The sequence below is a fragment of the Schistocerca americana genome, chromosome 3, assembly GCF_021461395.2.
Source record: "Schistocerca americana isolate TAMUIC-IGC-003095 chromosome 3, iqSchAmer2.1, whole genome shotgun sequence".
NCBI lineage: Eukaryota > Metazoa > Arthropoda > Insecta > Orthoptera > Acrididae > Schistocerca > Schistocerca americana.
The window spans coordinates 213,373,959-213,394,041 of NC_060121.1; positions in this window are offsets into that span (position 1 = coordinate 213,373,959).

A 20,083-nucleotide genomic window follows, 5' to 3' on the forward strand; every position below is an offset into this window, starting at 1 on the left:
AAGTAAAGCTGTGAGTACCGGGCGTGAGTCGTGCTTCGGTAGCTCAGATGGTAGAGCACTTGCCCGCGAAAGGCAAAGATCTCGAATTCGAGTCTCGGTCGGGCACACAGTTTTAATCTTCCAGGAAGTTTCATATCAGCGCACACTCCGCTGCAGAGTGAAAATCTCATTCTGGAAACATCCCCCAGGCTGTGGCTAAGCCATGTCTCCGCAATATCCTTTCTTTCAGGAGTGCTAGTTCTGCAAGGTTCGCAGGAGAGCTTCTGTAAAGTTTGGAAGGTAGGAGACGAGGTACTGGCAGAAGTAAAGCTGTGAGTACCGGGCGTGAGTCGTGCTTCGGTAGCTCAGATGGTAGAGCACTTGCCCGCGAAAGGCGATCGTCCCGATTTCGAGTCTCGGTCGGGCACACAGTTTTAATCTGCCAGGAAGTTTCATAACATAAGAGTAGTTTTGCATCTGTACACAGGCGACGAATCACCGGATCCTTTCGTGTTATTACGTTTTGTTGATTAGATATTACAGGGTTTTTCGCTGTTATGAATGTATCTTCACAGAGACAAAGATAATTCTGGTAACAGAACCAAATGTCATAATTGCATTATTAATTTGTAACGAGCCACCGAAGGTCACGGGTCCCTTCTACCAAAATCCTCATAAAATATCACTGAACCGCTTCCGAAATTTTTTTGGTGGAGTTCTGGTTCACCCGTGTAGGTAACACGAGTTTTACGTACTGAAACGCCCTGCTTAACTCCGGAGGACAGAACAGGTAGTTGGAATTGTGGAAAGGGGCCAAAAAGGAGTGGCTGTTAGTTACACTCGAACAAACAACTATTATTTGATGAAACATTTACTTTTAAAATGGCTGAAGGCCCATGATTCAAAACACAACTATAATAAATTTTTACAAAGCAGTAAACCCAAGGCCTTATCCTTAAATAACTCTTTTAAATGAGGCTGAAGGCTCAAACAATCTAAGATTTAACAAGTAAGGAATTTAAATTTTAAAACGGCTGAAGGCCCATGATTGAAAAACACAACTACAGCAAATTTTCAAAAGGCAGAAGGCCCAAAACTTTATCCAGAAAAAAATTTAAAAGAGGCTGAAGGCCCAAACAATCTAAGACTTAGCGAGTAAGGAATTTTAATTTTAAGACAGCTGAAGGCTCATGATTAAAAAACACAACTACAATAAATTTTGCAAAAGGCAGAAGGCCCAAAGCTTTATCCAACAACAACAAAATTTAAATGGGGCTGAAGGCCCAAACAATGCAAGACTTGACAAGTAAGGAACTTTCAATTTTAAAAAAACCGAAGGCCCATTATTTAAAACCCAACTGAAAGCATACAAATTCAGACCATTAGCTATGAGCCATTACAATACACAATCAAACACCAATAAGAAAAGGCAGTGCAGCAAGCGGCGCTCAGAAGTTTCAGGGGGTCAGTCTGCACTTGAAATATTAACGTTCGCTTCGGGGAGATGGGTAGTCGGCCCAACTACGAGTATATCCCATCCGCCGGCAACCCAATGAAGAGACAGTCAACGGACCCACCGACAAGAGACTTGCTTTCCACCTGACCAGTACACAAGGAACTCCAAAGACAAAACGTAAAAGGCGTAGCCGCCCACAACCAAGTATGCATAAGCTGTCAAAACTACACACACGTGTTGGACTGCGACAACACGGTGACGTAAGGACACTGCCTGAATTTTACGTCAGCGGCCAGGGCAGGTAACCGGAGTGTTAGCAGCCACAAGGCTCACAGGAATACCCCTCCAACAGCCAACCATGATGATCAACGGCTCAATGTGAACAGACTGGCTTAGGTAATTAAATCATCACTCAACTTTGATGTCCTGCGTCGGTGCGCCACGAACCTCGTAGCAATCGGAACAGCTCCCACACACTCCGAAACTACAGTACGTAGAGACCGCCACCGGGCCCGGCCGTCCGCGCCGCGCGGAGATTTTCTGGGTGATCCTCACCAACCGACCAACTGGCGCACACCAGCTAGCCGGAAACTATAAGCACCAGACCAAAGATAGTAAAAGGTGTGAATATCGATACACACCGCTGCTGCCACATGTAGAAAGAGGAAGAACCATGGCATAACCACAATAACCGTGGGAAACCAAACGCAGATTAACAGTCAAGGTTTAAACCAACACATAAGCCGGGGCCAGCACGGCTCACGTTCCTTCTACTCTCATCACTACCGCTACCTGTGCGCGTCCTCTACATGTGACTTAAAAAAACGAAATCCATTTTCTTTGTAACAATAATCCTACATATACATCCATACTGTGCACACCACGGCGAAGTGCGTGGCAGAGGGCACTTACTATTATATAAGTTATTGGGGTTCTTCCCGTTCCATTCACGTATGGGGCGTGGGAAACATAATTTCATAAACGTCTCAGTGGACGTTTTAATTAGTGTAAACTTGTCCTCACGGTCACTACGGGACCGATACATGGGGATTGTTCTATATTCTGAAGTTCATTATTTAAAGCTAGTTCTTGAAACTTCCGCAATATACACTATGTGATCAAAAGTATCCGGACACCTGGCTGAAAATGACTTAAAAGTACGTGGCGCCCTCCATCGGTAACGCTGGAATTCAGTACGGTGTTGGCCCACCCTTAGCCTTGATGACAGCTTCCACTCTCGCAGGCATACGTTCAGTCAGGTGCTGGAAGGTTTCTTGGGGAATGGCATCCCATTCTTCACCGAGTGCTGCACTGAGGAGAGGTATCGATGTCTGTCGGTGAGGCCTGGCACGAAGTCGGCGTTCCAAAACATCCCAAAGGTGTTCTATAGGATTCAGGTCAGTCCATTACAGGGATGTTATTGTCGCGTAAGCGCTCCGTCAAAGGCAGTGCATTATGAACAGGTGCTCGATCATGTTGAAAGATGCAATCGCCATCCCCGAATTGCTCTTCAACAGTGGGAAGCAAGAACCAAGAAGGTGCTTAAAACATCAATGTAGGCCTGTGCTGTGATATTGCCACTCAAAACAACAAGGGGTGCAAGCCCCCTCCATGAAAAACACTACCACACGACAACACCACCGCCTCCGAATTTTACTGTTGTCATTACACACGCTGGCAGATGACGTTCACCGGGCATTGGCCATACCCAAACCCTGCCATCGGATCGCCACATTGTGTACCGTGATTCGTCACTTCACACAAGGTTTTTCCACTGTTCAGTCGTCCAATGTTTACGTTCCTTACACCAAGCGAGGCTTCGTGTGGCATTTACGAGCGTGATATGTGGCTTATGAGCAGCCGCTCGACCATGAAATCCAAGTTTTCTCACCTGCCGCCTAACTGTCATTGTACTTGCAGCGGATCCTGATGCAGTTTGTAATTCTTTTGTGACGGTCTGGGTAGATGTCTGCCTATTACACATTACGACCCTCTTCAACTGTCGGCGGTCTCTGTCAGTCAACATGCGGGGTCGCCTGTACGCTTTTGTGCTGTACGTGTCCCTTCGCGTTTCCACTTCACTATCACATCGGAAACAGAGGACGTAGGAATCTTTAGGATTGCGTAAATCTCGCGTACAGACGTATGACACAAGTGACACCCAATCACCTGACCACAGCGGAGCGCCCCATTCTGCTCTCTCACGATATCTAATGACTACTGAGGTCGCTGATGTGGAGTACCTGGCAGTAGGTGGCAGCACAATGCACGTAATATGAAGAACGTATGTTTTTGGTGGTGTCCGGATACTTTTGATCACGTAGCGTAGTTTCTCCCTAGCTTCAAGCATCTGTCAGTTCAGACGCTCCCCCACTGGTCAAATAAACGTGTTGTCATAAGTACTGATTTTCTCTTTTTACGCTAAATATCCTTGTTAGCCCTATGTGATAGGGTTTCATACACTTGTGCAATATTCTAGGATGGGTCGTACGTGCGTTTGTATCCATTCTCGTGTGTAGGATGATAGCATTTATTTAATGTCCTACCAATGAGCGAAAGTCTGCTATCTTTTTCTTATCTTATGTGATCATTCCATTCCATATCTCTAAAAATCATTATGGCCAGTTATTTATATGAGTTGACCGATTCCAACTGTGACGCGATGATATTGTAGTCGTAGGATACTACGTTGGTTTCGTTTTGTGAAGTGCAGAATTTTACCTTTCGGAACTTTTAAAGCAAGTTCCTCATATTTACACCACTTTGGAATCCTAGCAAGATCTAACTGAATATTCATGCATTTTTTAAAATATAATATGTCATTACAGGCAACTACATCATCTGCGAGTAGTCTGAGGTTACTGAAATATTTTCTGCAAGGTCATTACTACGTAACATTAACAACGGGATTCGCAATATACTACCCTGGGGCATACTCGATGTTACTTCTACTTCTGTTGATGACTCTCCATCCATAGGTAACTTGCGGCCTCCCTATCAAGAATTCCTCAGTCCAGTCACAAATTTTGCTTGGTACCCCATTCGATCGTACTTTTGATAGTAAGCGTAGATTAGGTACTAAGTCAAATGCTTTTCGGAAATCGATAAATACTGCATTTGCCTGACTGTTTTGATCCATGGCTTTCAGTAAGTCAAGTGTAAAAACAGCGAGTTGGGTTTCATATGGTCGATGTTTTTGAAATGCGTCCTGCTTGGCATGGAGGAGATACCTCATTTCTTTTTAGCTCAGAATATGTTATAAGATTCTACAACAACTTGATTTCAATTATATTAAACGTTTGCTTTGTGCTTCACGTGTGATACGCTTCTTGTAGATTGGTGCTTTCTGCCAGCCATTGGACACAGCCTTTTTTTCGAGGGGTCTGTGACAGATTATGGTTAAAAGAGGGGATAACTCAGACTGAAATATGCTATAGGATCTGATAGAGATTCCGTCAAGTGCTGAAGCTTTGTTAAATTTTAGAGATTTCAGGTTTATCACCATCATTAACACTAACACTAAAATCTACAGCACTTCTCTTTGCAAAGAATTATATAAGAGCAATATTCCTGAGTAATTCAGCAAATAATTGTCGTTATTGGGAAGTGGAAGATACATGAGCATTATAAAATGGTCTTTTCAGTAAGATACACTTTAAAAGAAGACGTATTCATCACAACATACTTAACATCATAACTTACGTAACAAAAAGAACGACTTTTTTTTAAGGTGACAAGCATAACGATTTTTATAATGAAATAATAAGCATCCAGTTGCAAATGGTTAATTATTATTTCACTATATACGAACACAGTTGCTGAGGATGGATAAAATACTAAACATAATCACTTTTCGTATGAGGTCAGAAAATGCATGGTAATGTTACTGATGACAGTGCCACTAAAGCGCAGTGACTAAATACGGTTTTCCGTAATTCCTTCACCGAAGATAACGAAGTAAATATTCCAGAATTCGAATCAAGAACAATTGGCAACATAAGCAGTTTATGAATAAATGTCCTTGGTGTAGCGAAGCAGCTCAAATATCTTAACGAAGGCAAGTCTTCCGGCCCAGGTTATATTCTACTTAGGTTCCTTACAGAGCATGCTTAGCTCCATGTTTAGCACACATGTACAACAGCTCGATAAACGGAAGATCCGTACCTAAAGACTAGAAAATTGCTCAGGTCACACCAATACTCAGTTAAGGAAATACAAGTAATCAGCTGAACTGGAGACCTTTGTCACTGACGTCGATTTGTAGTAGCATTTTTGAACATATGCTGGGTTCGAATATTATGAATTACTTCGAGGAAAACGGTCTCTCGACAACAAGTAGCACGGATTCAGAAAATTGTGAAACACAGTTAGATCTTTATTCTCACGAAGTAATGACTGTTATGGACCAGGGATTCATTCCATATTTGTAGATTTCCAATATGTTTTCCATATCGTTCCTTACTAGTGGCTTCTAATCAAACTGCGTCCCTGTGGAGCATCGTCACAGTTATGCAACTGGATTCGTGATTTCCTGTCAGAAAGCTCAGAGTTCGTAGTAACTGACGCAGGGTCATTGGCTAAAATAAAATTGCTATCTAGCTTCCCCCCAAGGAAGTGCTGTAGCACCTCTGCTGTTCTTAATCTATATAAATGATTTAGGAGACCATCTCAGCAGGGATCTTACATTTTTTTGCAAGTGGTATTGTCATTTATCGTCTAGTAAAATCGTCGAATTCCCATTCTGGAGGGATTCCGTCTCAATTTTGTGCCTGCCGCAACTAGTATACGCAGCTAAATGGCAGAGTTAAATTTTTCGTTATCGTGGGAAACTGGCTCTGAGCACTATGGGACTTAACATCTGAGGTCATGAGTCCCCTAGAACTTAGAACTACTTAAACCTAACTAACCTAAGGACATCACACACATCCATGCCCGAGGCAGGATTCGAACCTACGACCGTAGCAATCTCGCGGTTCCCAACCGAAGCGCCTAGAACCGTTCGGCTACAGCAGCCGGCGAGAAAGTGGCCTTAGCGTTTAATATTTCATGTAATAGCTGAAACTCTTTTATTTTTCATGTTCCAAAAAGTTGTTTACTGTACAGTTTGATGTTCTTGTATCTAGTCTGTTACTGAGTTGATCAATATATACACTCCTGGAAATTGAAATAAGAACACCGTGAATTCATTGTCCCAGGAAGGTGAAACTTTATTGACACATTCCTGGGGTCAGATACATCACATGATCACACTGACAGAACCACAGCCACATAGACACAGGCAACAGAGCATGCACAATGTCGGCACTAGTACAGTGTATATCCACCTTTCGCAGCAATGCAGGCTGCTATTCTCCCATGGAGACGATCGTAGAGATGCTGGATGTAGTCCTGTGGAACGGCTTGCCATGCCATTTCCACCTGGCGCCTCAGTTGGACCAGCGTTCGTGCTGGACGTGCAGACCGCGTGAGACGACGCTTCATCCAGTCCCAAACATGCTCAATGTGGGACAGATCCGGAGATCTTGCTGGCCAGGGTAGTTGACTTACACCTTCTAGAGCACGTAGGTGGCACGGGATACATGCGGACGTGCATTGTCCTGTTGGAACAGCAAGTTCCCTTGCCGGTCTAGGAATGGTAGAACGATGGGTTCGATGACGGTTTGGATGTACCGTGCACTATTCAGTGTCCCCTCGACGATCACCAGTGGTGTACGGCCAGTGTAGGAGATCGCTCCCCACACCATGATGCCGGGTGTTGGCCCTGTGTGCCTCGGTCGTATGCAGTCCTGATTGTGGCGCTCACCTGCACGGCGCCAAATACGCATACGACCATCATTGGCACCAAGGCAGAAGCGACTCTCATCGCTGAAGACGACACGTCTCCATTCGTCCCTCCATTCACGCCTGTCGCGACACCACTGGAGGCGGGCTGCACGATGTTGGGGCGTGAGCGGAAGACGGCCTAACGGTGTGCGGGACCGTAGCCCAGCTTCATGGAGACGGTTGCGAATGGTCCTCGCCGATACCCCAGGAGCAACAGTGTCCCTAATTTGCTGGGAAGTGGCGGTGCGGTCCCCTACGGCACTGCGTAGGATCCTACGGCCTTGGCGTGCATCCGCGCGTCGCTGCGGTCCGGTCCCAGGTCGACGGGCACGTGCACCTTCCGCCGACCACTGGCGACAACATCGATGTACTGTGGAGACCTCACGCCCCACGTGTTGAGCAATTCGGCGGTACGTCCACCCGGCCTCCCGCATGCCCACTATACGCCCTCGCTCAAAGTCCGTCAACTGCACATACGGTTCACGTCCACGCTGTCGCGGCATGCTACCAGTGTTAAAGACTGCGATGGAGCTCCGTATGCCACGGCAAACTGGCTGACACTGACGGCGGCGGTGCACAAATGCTGCGCAGCTAGCGCCATTCGACGGCCAACACCGCGGTTCCTGGTGTGTCCGCTGTGCCGTGCGTGTGATCACTGCTTGTACAGCCCTCTCGCAGTGTCCGGAGCAAGTATGGTGGGTCTGACACACCGGTGTCAATGTGTTCTTTTTTCCATTTCCAGGAGTGTAGTTTTACGGGCCCAGCCTCCCTTAATTAAATGTTGTTATGACTTTTATTTCTCTAAGAAAATATTATTGATAAAATGTTAATTGTTCTTGTAATTTTGATCGAGTTAATTTTCTTAAAGGCTGCAATTTGTATTTCTACTAGTCGCTAGTCGGGCTTAAGGGGTTGGTCCCCTGTGGTAAATGAATTTGATTTGTTTTTTGTAAAATGAAAAAAAAAATGTACAATTTTATTCCGAACGTAAGCCAACTTGTGGACCTTGTTTATGTTGTTATTAATTAGAGTCACATTACGTAGTCTTGAGATTAGTAAAGCGAATTCCGGGTTAGTTGAGGGTTTAAAATAACCTTCTGTTACTTGATTAATTGTTTAATTAAATGTTGTTTCCTCAATGGTTATGCAATGGTTGTGTTTGAAATTAGTGCTGTTTAACATGTTGTGGTCAAGATCTTCCACGTGAGTGTTTTCCTATAAATTTCTTGGGGGGGGGGGGGAGGGGGGAGGGAAGGGGGGGGGGCGTAATTTGCTCATTTCATACTACACACTCATAGTGCAGTTTAACTTTTCTATTCAGTTTTCCTATAGGTGGCATCTTTCTTTCTCCTAGTCATGCACGTTTCAAATGCCTTTAATTTATCTTCTAGCCACTCCTGCTTATCTCTCGCTCCGTAGCTCAGTGGTTGGCGTCTCTGACAGCACTGTGGAGAACCCGGATTCGATTCCGAGTATTGCTAGGGAGGACTGGAATGGAGCGCACCCAGTTTCCTGACACCAATGGAGGAGCTACTTGAATGAGAAGTAGCGGCTCCAGGGACTAGACAGCGACAACGGCCGTGGGACCCATGGACTGACCGCAGGCCCCTCCCCTGTGCATTCAAATGACGCTGCTGTCAGAGGGGTCACGGTGGCCGGTCGGTCCCGATTGATTCGTCTGACAAACAACACGGAGCTCTGCGTTTATTTTCATTCGTTCTTAGCCATTTTGCGTTTTCTGTCAATCTCATTTTTTAGATGTTTGTATTCCCTTTCATCTGCTGCGTATGCTACATTTTTTATATTTTCTTCTTTCTACAATTAAATCCAATTTCACCTGACTCATCGAAGGGTTTCTTTTAGGACTCGTCTTTTTACTGTTTGATCCTCAGCTGCCTTCACTATATCACTTTCAAAGCTACCCATTCGCCTTATATTCTATATGTTTCTCCAGCTGCTATCAATCGTATAATACTCCCTCCGAATTCTCAACAAACTACGGTTCTTTCAACACATCTGAGCCCCATCTCCCTAGTTTTCTAACTTCTTACAATTTGTTTAGTTTTTAATCTGCAATGCATAACCAATACATTAAGGTCAGAGTCAACATGTGGCCCTGGAAATGTCTTGAAGTTTAAAAATTATTTTCGAAATCGGTGGTTTCCCATTATGTCATCTACAGTAAAAAGCCAAAGAAACTGGTACACCTGCTTAATATCGTGTAGGGGCCCCAACGAGTACACAGAAGTGCCGCAACACGACGTAGCATGGACTTGTCTAATGTCAGAAGTAGTACTGGAGGGAATTGACACTATGAATCTTGCAGGGCTCTCCATAAAGGAGGTGACGTTCTCTTCTGAACAGAATGTTGCAAGGTATCCCAGATATGTTCAATAATGTTCATGTCTGAGGATTTTGGTGGCCAGTGGAAGTGTTTAACCTCAAAAGAGTGTTTCGGGAGCCACTCTGTAGCAATTCTAGACTTTTGGGGTGTTTTATTGTCCTGGAATTGCCAAAGTCCATCGGAATGCAAAATGGACATGAATGCTTACATAAGTGTCACCTGTCAGGGGTCTCATAGCACTCAAACTGGACACGTCCCACACCATTGCAGAGCCTCCACCAGTTTGAACAGTCCCCTACTGACAAGTAAGGTCCATGGATTCATGTGGTGTTGACGGCCCAAGGCGAAGCGTAAGGCTTCATCTCGTGCAGTCATCAAGGGTACACGAGCGGGCCTTCGGCTCCGAAAGCCCATCTCGATAATGTTTCGTTGAAAGATTCGCACGCTGATACTTGTCGATGGCCCAGCACTGAATCTGCAGCAATTTGCGGAAGAGTTGCACTTCTGTCAAGTTGAACGCTTCTATTCAGTCGTCGTTGGTGACATTCTTGCATCTTCTTTTTCCGGCAGCAGCGATCTCGGAGATTTTACGTTTTACCTTATTCCTGATACTGACAGTACACTCGTGAAATGGTCGTACGAAAATCCCCACTTCATCGCTGCCGTTGAGATGCTGTGTCCCATCGCTCGTGCGCCAACTATAACACCACATTCAAACTCGCTTGAATCTTGATAACCTTCCATTGTAGCAGCAGCAACTGATCTAAGAACTGCGACAGACGCTTGTTGTCTTATATAGGCGTTGCCGACCGCAGCACCGTATCCTGCCTGTTTACATATCTCTGTATTGAATACTCATGTCCATACCAGTTTCTTTGGCGCTTCTGTGTACTTGAAAACGTCCTGCGTCTCCAGGTCTCTTCCACGTACTCACCCAATTATGGTCGGTGCAAAATTCTACATGAGGCTTCCTCTTCCATTCCTTTATCCCAACCCAAGCGCTACTATTTTATCCCTTCATCCTTTACCTACTACCAATTCCGGTCTCCCATCACTTAATTATCTGAATAATTTCCTTTATCTCATAATATGTTCTTTCAGTATGTTCATATTATGTGGAACTGGTAACCATAAGATTAAAAACTTGTAATGTTGATGTTGGCTTCGTGTCTATCTCTACTACAATAATGCGTTCACTACTCTGTTCACAAAAGCTTGTATTGTACTGTATTGTCTGTTGACCGGGGACCTAGAAACGAAGGAGAGGCTCCGTCCTCGCCGCAGCCGCAGTGGTCCACAACCCCACGACGACTACCGCAGTCCACTGCACCCCTCCGCCGCCCCACACCGAACCCAGGGTTATTGTGCGGTTCGACCCCCGGTGGACCCCCCCAGGGAACGTCTCACATCAGACGAGTGTAACCCCTATGTTTTGCGTGGTAGAGTAATGGTGATGTGCCGGCAGTTTGCTTGCAGTTTTTTTCTAAACAAAGGCCTTCAAGCCTTATGGCCAATAAGAAACCTTACTCCAAAACGGCTGATGACCTTTGTTAAAAAAAAAAAAAAAAAAAAAAAAAACTGTAAGCAATTTTCCAAGGCAGAAGGCCCAAAGCTTTTAACCTTAAATAGTATTTAAGCCCAAGTGATGTAAGACTTGATAAGTAAGAATCCAAAATTTTACGATAAATTTTCGGCAGGCAAAGGGCCCACAGCTTTATCTTGAAAGAGTGTAATACTTGATAAGTAATAACTTTAAAACTTAAAGCGGCTGAGGGCCCATACTTTTAAAAAAACAATACAACTACAATAAATTTTCAACTGGCAGAAAGCCCAGAGCTTTATCTTCCAAAAGGTAATACTTGATAAGTAGGGTCCTTTAGACCTAAAGCGGCTGAAGGCCGATGCTTTTAAAAACAAAACACTACAATAAATGTCAAACAGTCAGAAAGCCCACAGCTTTATCTTCCAGAAGGTAATACGTGATAAGTAAGATGCTTAAAACTTAAAGCGGTTGCAGGTCGATGATTTAAAACAATACAATAAATTTTCAACAGGCAGAAGTCCCAAGCTTTATCTTCAGATAATGTAAGACTTGCCCAATTTAGAAAAACTTTCTTTTAAAATGGCTGAAGGCCTTTGATTTTAAAAACACAATTACAAGCATACACATTCCAACCATCGGCTTTTGATACATGCTTGATATCAACCGAAAATAAGCTTATCTTGCTAGGAGAGCACTACTTTCCCCAATCTTTAAGTTCAATCGGTTTATTTTGTGTTTCCTTCAGATCGGTTTTCTTTTTTATTTGACTACATATTAGTGAACAGTTTATTAAGCTGAGTAACACTATAATGTATACTAGTTCCGAGACAGTACTCCGGTGCAAAAGTGTATGCATTCTTCTTTTCTCATACTACGATCAATATTCTAGATCAGTGGTTCTCAAAGTGTGCGCCAGGGTGCATTGGTGCGCCCTAGAACATTTACGGGTGCGCCCTGTAATGTTTTAGGAAAACATATGGCCAAATACAAAAGAACAAATAGCTAATCGATTTTATCTATTTCACGACATGTATAATACAAAACGAGTCCTTAAGTTTTGTCGAATAGTTCAGTTTGGTTAAGTAAACAAGGTGGTTTATTCTCCTCGTAGTGTTGACAGTATTCGGAACGTCTCATGCCATGTTCTCTCAACCATTGCTGCAAATCTTAGCTTTCTGACATTAGCGGCTGTTTGGGAACTGGGCAAAGTTATTTCAAAATAACGAGTGATGGTAAAGCCATTGCTGGCCCACTGAGTTCATCCCTTACACCATCGAAAAGTGGAAGGAATTCTAGGGAAAGTGTAATTCGTAGTGGGGCGAGAAAAATAATCTTTCGGATGGCAGAATGCTGCAGCGTGGAGAAACGGAATGGTAAAATAATTGTCACATCCCCCCTCTCAGCATCCTTCGCCCTGTAGGCGCAGTGCAAATTATTTTCGTACGCCTCGTTCCGTGCCATCTTTCCGTAGTCAAACGGTACGACATTTGTATCGCTCTTAAAGTTTGAAAATAAGCACTGAGTAAATCTACAGTGTTGTCAAGCGTTAATGGATTTCTGGTCAGATCCAAACGTTCAGAATCAGGAGAAAACGGTGAAAAAATATTTGACGACTGACGGATTATTTCCGACTGAAACTCTTACGGAGATTATCTGATAGTGTCGTGCTTTTGTTCAGTAGTTGATTTGCCTATGGACATTTTTCTTTTATGATGGTAGCTATGATGAAATTGAGCCTTGTGCGCTACGCACGTGATCACAACTTGTCCACAGAATTCGGAAGGTTTCGTGTCGTTCCCAATGATTGAGAAACTATTCCACCATACTCTGAGCGGGGTTGCAACAGCACGTAGGAAGTGAACTGCATCTTGTTATTATTGGCCATTATGGTTTGTTTAGGTACCACGACAGTGTATAAAAAATAAACACTGTTTCAAGGAAACGTTTAGCTTTTTGTCTGACTGGATGGTCTCGCGTCGATATGAATTAATAAAATCTTCGGGTTTCCAGCTGCTTTCAGGCGGTTAAAATCCCGCAACCTTCCAACCGAGCTCTCCTCGGCCATTGCCAAGTGGTAAACGTCTCCGTGGCCTTGCCTTTATATAACCGTGCCGCTAGCTGTTACATCACTGGTGCTCTTAGCCTCGCTCGTGGGATATTTAACCACCCTACGCGGTTGAAACCGGAGAAAATTTAATTAGTTTAGTTTTTTACCAAACAGTACCTCATTCTACATCTACATCTACACAGATACTTTGCAAGCCATCGTATGGTATGTGGCGGAGGGCACCTTGCACCACTACTAGTCATTTCCTTCCATGTTCCACTCGCCCCCATATGAGCCCTAATTTCTCGTATGTTATCTGCGTGCACCTAGCGCCCAATATGTCTTAGCGGCAGTAGAGTTGTTCGGCAGTCAGCTTCAAATGCCGCTTCTCTAAATTTTCTCAACAGCGTTGCTGGAAAAGAACGTCACCTTCCCTCCAGGAATTCCCATTTGAGTTCCCGAAGCATCTCCGTAATACTTATGTGTTGTTCAAAACCACCGTTAACACATTACGAGCCCGTCTCTGAACTACTACGATGTCTTTCTTCAAGCCGACATGGTACGGATCCAAAACACTTGAGCAATACTAAAGAAGGACTTTTTTTATTCTTTAAAGTCAGTATCGCCATTAGACTGTTGTTTATTTACAGTGTTACGTTTATACTTACACAGTAATGGTTTCGGCTTCGAAGTGCCATTATCAAGTGTTTTCTGAAAGCAGGTTAGACAATAATAGTGAAATACTTAATAAGTGATAGAACCGTATAACAATCCATATTTGTAATACTTACAAGTGTTATAAATTGCCTAGGATGGCATACTGTCGTATTAAAATACACTATTAAACACATTGTGTAAGAGTCGATATTTCTGGCAGAGCCTACTGCTTTGTTTCTTTACTGTGTACGCCATCTTGATTGAATGACAGTTGGTTAAGTGTGAAATTGTCTTCGTCAAAGAAATTCCAGTTACAAGCAGGTGACCTTTCTTCGTCTTTGGACTCAGTGTCCGGTAGGATAGGAACCCCTGGATGCTTATCGACAGTAGTGTGGTGGCGGTCTGGGAGAAGTCTCATTCTTCCAGTGTTTTGGAGAGGCACAGCTGTGTTACGCTGGCGTCATGGTGAGGGGAGCCATCGCCTACGACCTCAGGTCACGGCTGATAGTGACTGAGAGAACTATGAATGCACAACGGTACGTCACGGACAATTCACATCCTCATGTGTTACCTCTCGTGAGACTGTTTCATGGTGCCCTCAACAGGAGAATGCTCGTCCACACACGGCAAGTGTGTCAGTCAACTGTCGGGGAGATGTTAAGGTACTTTCGTGGCCAGCAAGATCCCCAGATCTGCCCGCGATGGAACATGTGTTGGACCAGCTCGGAAGTCAGCTCCGACCCAGAGACAGTAACCAGGATGTCATGGACCAGTACGACATCAGTGGGCCAGGCCAGCTAGCCCCGGGAGAGGATACAAAGGCTCTACGACGCCCCCCACTACCGAATCACTGCATGCGTCCAGGCCAGAGGAGACGCAACGTACTACTGAGAACGAGGCTCATACTGCCAAGTTCTTTTTAAATTTGACTCGATTCTGGAATTACTGAAACAAGCTCACATACCCTCTCATTCCGTTTCCTCCTCCCCTTCTGGGTACTTCTTTTTTTCCAGTCAGTGTATTTGATATGAAGGCAGCATTTTGCCGAGGAAGATGACAGTGTTTTATAATTACGTGGATAAAACAGTCTCGATTAAGTTTTCTTATTTAACCGTGCTGACTGGTTTCGATCCAATTAAGCCATCTTCAGATCTTAAACGGAAACATTGGAGGACGGTTGCTACCACCAGCGTCAATTGGTGCGTGTCTTTACTTGAGATTAGCTTAGCGACCACTGCGTCTCTCGCGTAAACTGTGTGGCCTGTTGAGACTTTTTTTGTTTTTATTTAATCGAATTTTTATGTTGTTCACAAACAGCAACGCCTTCTAAGCTTTTCACGTTAATGCATGGTCTTTCCCGAATGCACTTCTGACGAAAAAGCGATTCTTGTAACTGGAGTCCAAAGTTTCTCTTAATCAAGCCTTTTGCGTTCTTATGGAGATATTTCCGTAGCAACTTTCACCCACTAAAAAATATCTCTTTATATCTAACAGAGAAGTGACGTGATGATGTTCATAAATTTAGCTCTAAAATTTTTTTGGTATAACGAAATATTTTTTTTAAAATTTTCGACCCCATTTGCTCTCCGTTAGGGGGTAAATTTTCAGAAACACTGAAACACGTCTTTTTTTTCCAAGCCGAGTAGTCAAATGCAAATCGTCGTAGATATAGCCTTAAAAATCCTTTAGTAGTTCTTTAGTAATTATTTATTTTCAAAAAAGAAATTCACCCACTATTGCACCCTCTTATTGGTTGAAATTCGAAAAATGCTAAAACACGTATTTTTTATTTTCGGACTGAGAAATCAAATAGCAGTTTTCGTAGTTCTATCTTCAAAATTCCCTTAATACCGACATACATTCAAAAAGCCTTTCATCCCCTATTTCACCTCCTTAGGAGTGGAATTTCGAGAAATCCCTTCTTAGACGACGCCTGCAGTATAAGATACACAACTTCTCCAAATTTCAACTTTCTATCCCTAGCGGTTTGGACTGGGCGGTGATGAGTTAGTCAGTCAGTAAGTCCGTTAGTCAGGCCATTGCCTTTTATATATAGAGATAAGATATGTAAAGATAAGGTGGAGCAACTAAGGACAACACTAGGAGACAGTAGACAGATCGTAAATGGGAAATCGTCGATGATAAACCCTTGCCAAGTGAAGAGTCAGGTGAAAGTGGCAGACGGTGAGGCATTGTCCAATTTGGCAATGGAAGGAAATAAAATGGAAAAAGAACTGGGTAAGATAACCATGGGATTAAGTAGAAAAATTTTAATGTACTTGAGCACTTCATATAATGCATACGTTGATGAAGAACTAGGCACTCGATAAAAAATTGATAATGAAATCGAAAGAAATGAGCAACCATTACCTAAGGAAAAGGCAGTACGAGTCCCTTGACAAATCAGATCAGATCTTATGAATTATCGCCATGCCACTATAAAAAGTAGATGATCTGAATCGACCCGTGAGACGTACAAAAATGGCATAATAGCAAAAGGACTGTTCGAGAAAGGCGAGCGTGTACAATACGTGTATCAGTAAGCAGTTACTCGCCGTTTTCACACACATGACACATTGACACATGGCACATTGGATTTGCAGCCCCATTGTCTCTGAGTAATGTATCCCTGGGAAAAGTGAACGCTGTTGTCATGGCGCAGTTGCTTAGCTTTCCACGAATTCAGCGTCCTTCTGTCTGGACATTACTCTTAGACTCAAAGTGATATGATCTGTTTCCTCTATTGTTTATCCCGTCTTGCAAGGAGCGCACATCAACATTGTTTTGAAGGATCTGTCTGACGCACTTTCGAGTTTAATTTCAGCCTCTGCCTCCCAGCGGACATGAATCGCGTTCTCACCCGCAAAGTCTTTTCAAACGGAGCATAGAATTTGTCCTTGACCACGTACTGGAAGCCCTGATTTCTCGCTTCAGAATACATGATAACACTTGTTCATTACATTAGTTCATTTTCATTAATAGTCTTCTTCATTTAATTGGAATTTGGAGGTTATTTACTGTATTAAGAATTCTTACAGAGCTATATTATCAGAAGACGTGTCATTCAAGGTAAACTGCAGAATCTACATGTGATACTCTTACCACGCTCGGCTAAGTTCCATGAAAATCGTGATGCCTTTTATAACCTTCAAAGACCTTTTGGCAGAGAAACCCTGGATGACATAAATGAGGAATTCGTGGCCAAACCCAGATTGGTGAATAATTAAAAATACCTTAACAGGCACTACCTCGAAGGTGAAGTCCATTGGAGAATTGTCCCGGCCCTTTGAAATCAACACAAGCGTGAAACAAGCTGATGGGCTGTCACCAGGCCGGCCGATGTGGCCGAGCGGTTCTAGGCGCTTCAGTCTGGAACCTCGCTACCGCTACGGTCGCAGGTTCGAATCCTGTCTCGGGCATGGATGTGTGTGATGTCCTTAGGTTAGTTAGGTTTAAGTAATTCTAAATTCTAGGGAACTGATGACCTCAGAAGTCCCATAGTGCTCAGTACCATTTGAACCATTTGGCTGCCATCGCTATTCTTAGGCTGTAATCTAGAAAAGATTGTGAGAATTTGGAAATCGGAACTTGAAAATAAGGAACAAGCCCCATCTGCAGAGGAAAGAAGTCAGAAGCCTGGCCTTTGTGGATGACTTTGCTATACTCTCGAAAAGGTCAGAGAAAGCAACCATCAAGGACAACAGCCTAGGAAAGATCGACAGGAGGAATGGGCTGAGGTGACGCGTTCTAATATGACATCATTCGGTGTTTTGACCTGTCTATATCTTTCTGAGAATCTTTAATTCACATCATGATGATTTTATTCCAGACGTAATCAGATATTTGTTTGGTTATTCCACTATTGTCCATCCTGTACAGGTGCCCCATAAATATCATCCTCATTTTCGTCATTGTGTCCTAGGTCGTCTCCACATTCTGGTAGACTCCTTTGTTACTCCCCACATTCTGGTACACTCCTTTGTTACTGCCAAGTTTCCACACGGCCTCAATCTGGATCGCACCCACAACTTTTTGTAGGATTCTCCTTTTCAGGATCTCCATCCCTAGTTGTAGCTCATCGGCTCATCGAAAGGCACGTAGAGGCATTTACTGGCGTACAGGCGTTCTTTTTTGACCACAATATTATGGTGACATAATTTGGCATTAAAGGGGGTACACTTTCTTTGGTAAAAGGTGGTAGTTAGCCCACATAGTCTCTCAGTTTTGAGACACGATCGCCGATGTAGCTTTGTCTAATCCGCTTTTAGAGTTCCGTTCCTCAATCGCTAGAAACAGAATCATTGCAGGATTACTTTATTGTCCTTCTGTCGTCTGTTCGACTGTTAGAACCCCTTTTTCGCAGGAACGGGTAGAGACATCAAGTTGAAATTTACCTCATACACTGAGATACACGGTCCCGTTGCGGTGTGAAACATTAAGCTTCTAAGCAATGCAGTCAGTGCTTACCGGCATTTATGTACAGACTTCGATACCCGCAAAATCACTAATCAAAACCTGTAAGGTTCCTGCGTTTGACCTAGATTCATGAAATTCGACAAGTTGCGTTTCACAGTACAAGTAAAGCAAAAAATTCGAAAATTGTTAATTTATGATTATACCACATAAAAATATTTTTTCCATTTGTTCTCCGTCTGTCTGTCTATTCCTCTGTCACGACCCCCTTTTCTCAGGGAGTCTTAGAGGATCCAGTCGAACTGTGTGTCAGGTATTAAGGTGTACGGTTCCCTGACAGTATAACAAATTTAAACTTCTAAGTCAATGGAACGAAAAAATTCGACCATATATGTCACATATTTTAATAATCGAGAACTCACTTATCAAAACCTATAGATGAACTGTCTGCACTCATTTCGGGCTTGGTGGTGTAGTGTTAACGCACTTCACTGGAAACGGAAGCCGCGGGATCGAATCTCCGTCGGCCCACGGATTTTTCAGTCCTCGTTTTAAGCTAGCGTTCACCTTTCAACGATGTGCGGAGTTGCCAGAAGCAACACTTGGTTTGGATTCCACCTTAAACTGTAGATCGCCTATATATCTGTAGTAGGTTAGGGACACATATGTCACTGAAGTAGCTTCCTACAGAAAGACTTTTACCAGGTCAGTTAACCATATGAAATTATTGTTATTATCTCTATACGTAATTAAGTCTATACGGAACCCTGCTTGCTCGCATTCTCCGGTTTTCCTTGTTTAATCACACCAAGATATTTGAATCCCCTCATCCTCGTAATATGGCCTATTTTTATTTCAAGGGCAATCCCTCTCTCATTCATCATTATGGTCCACTGTGTCACATGTGGCTCGTGCACTGAGTATGTGTGCATGTGTGTGTTTTCAATTGGGAACGTAGAAACGACGGTGGGGCTTCGTCCCCGCCGTAGCCCTCAGTGGTACATAACCCCGCAACAGCCTCCAACAGTCCACTCACCCCACCGCCGCCCTACACAGAACCCAGGGTTATTGTGCGGTTGTGCCCCCCCAGTGGACCCCCCCCCCCCCCAGGGAACGAATGTTTACGTGGTACAGTAATTTTATGGTGTACGCTTACGTGGAGACAGTGTTTGCCCAGCAATCGCCCACAGTGTGAAACTGAGGCGGAATAAGGGAACCAGCCCGCATTCGCCTAGGCATATGGAAAACCGCCTTAAAAACTATCCACAGACTGGCCGGCACACCAAACCTCGACACTAATCCGCCAGGTGAATCCGTGCCGGGGACTGCCACGCCTCCCGCTCGGTTAGCCGGGCGGGCGCACTGAGTATAGTCACTTCTGAACAACTTCCATCAAGTCTGCGGAAGGTGTGTAGCGTTGTTTGTTATTTGTGGCACGTGGGGCATGTGAGGTGGAACAGTTACAACTGTGTTCTTAGAATCAATGAGTTTGATGTAGTGTATTTAGAAAAAATTGATTGTTTATCACTGTGAATATGAGCAGTCGATTGCTCCAGAGGTTATAAGAGTCTATTGTGTTATAGGTTTTATGGGTCTGAGTCTATGGCTCACTTTTGGTGCAGATTTTGTTGCTGTTGCTTTTACTTGAATTAGTTGTTACATATGTTGTTGTATAAGAAGTTATTCTGGCATAAGCGTGGGTAGTTCGGCAGTGTTGTGGGAAGCTGCTGTGTTACCTGTCTAGTGACGAGAGTAATAGTAGACCAAGGTGTACTTAGAGATTATATTTACCTATCATAGTTAAGATTAAGTATCCTTCAG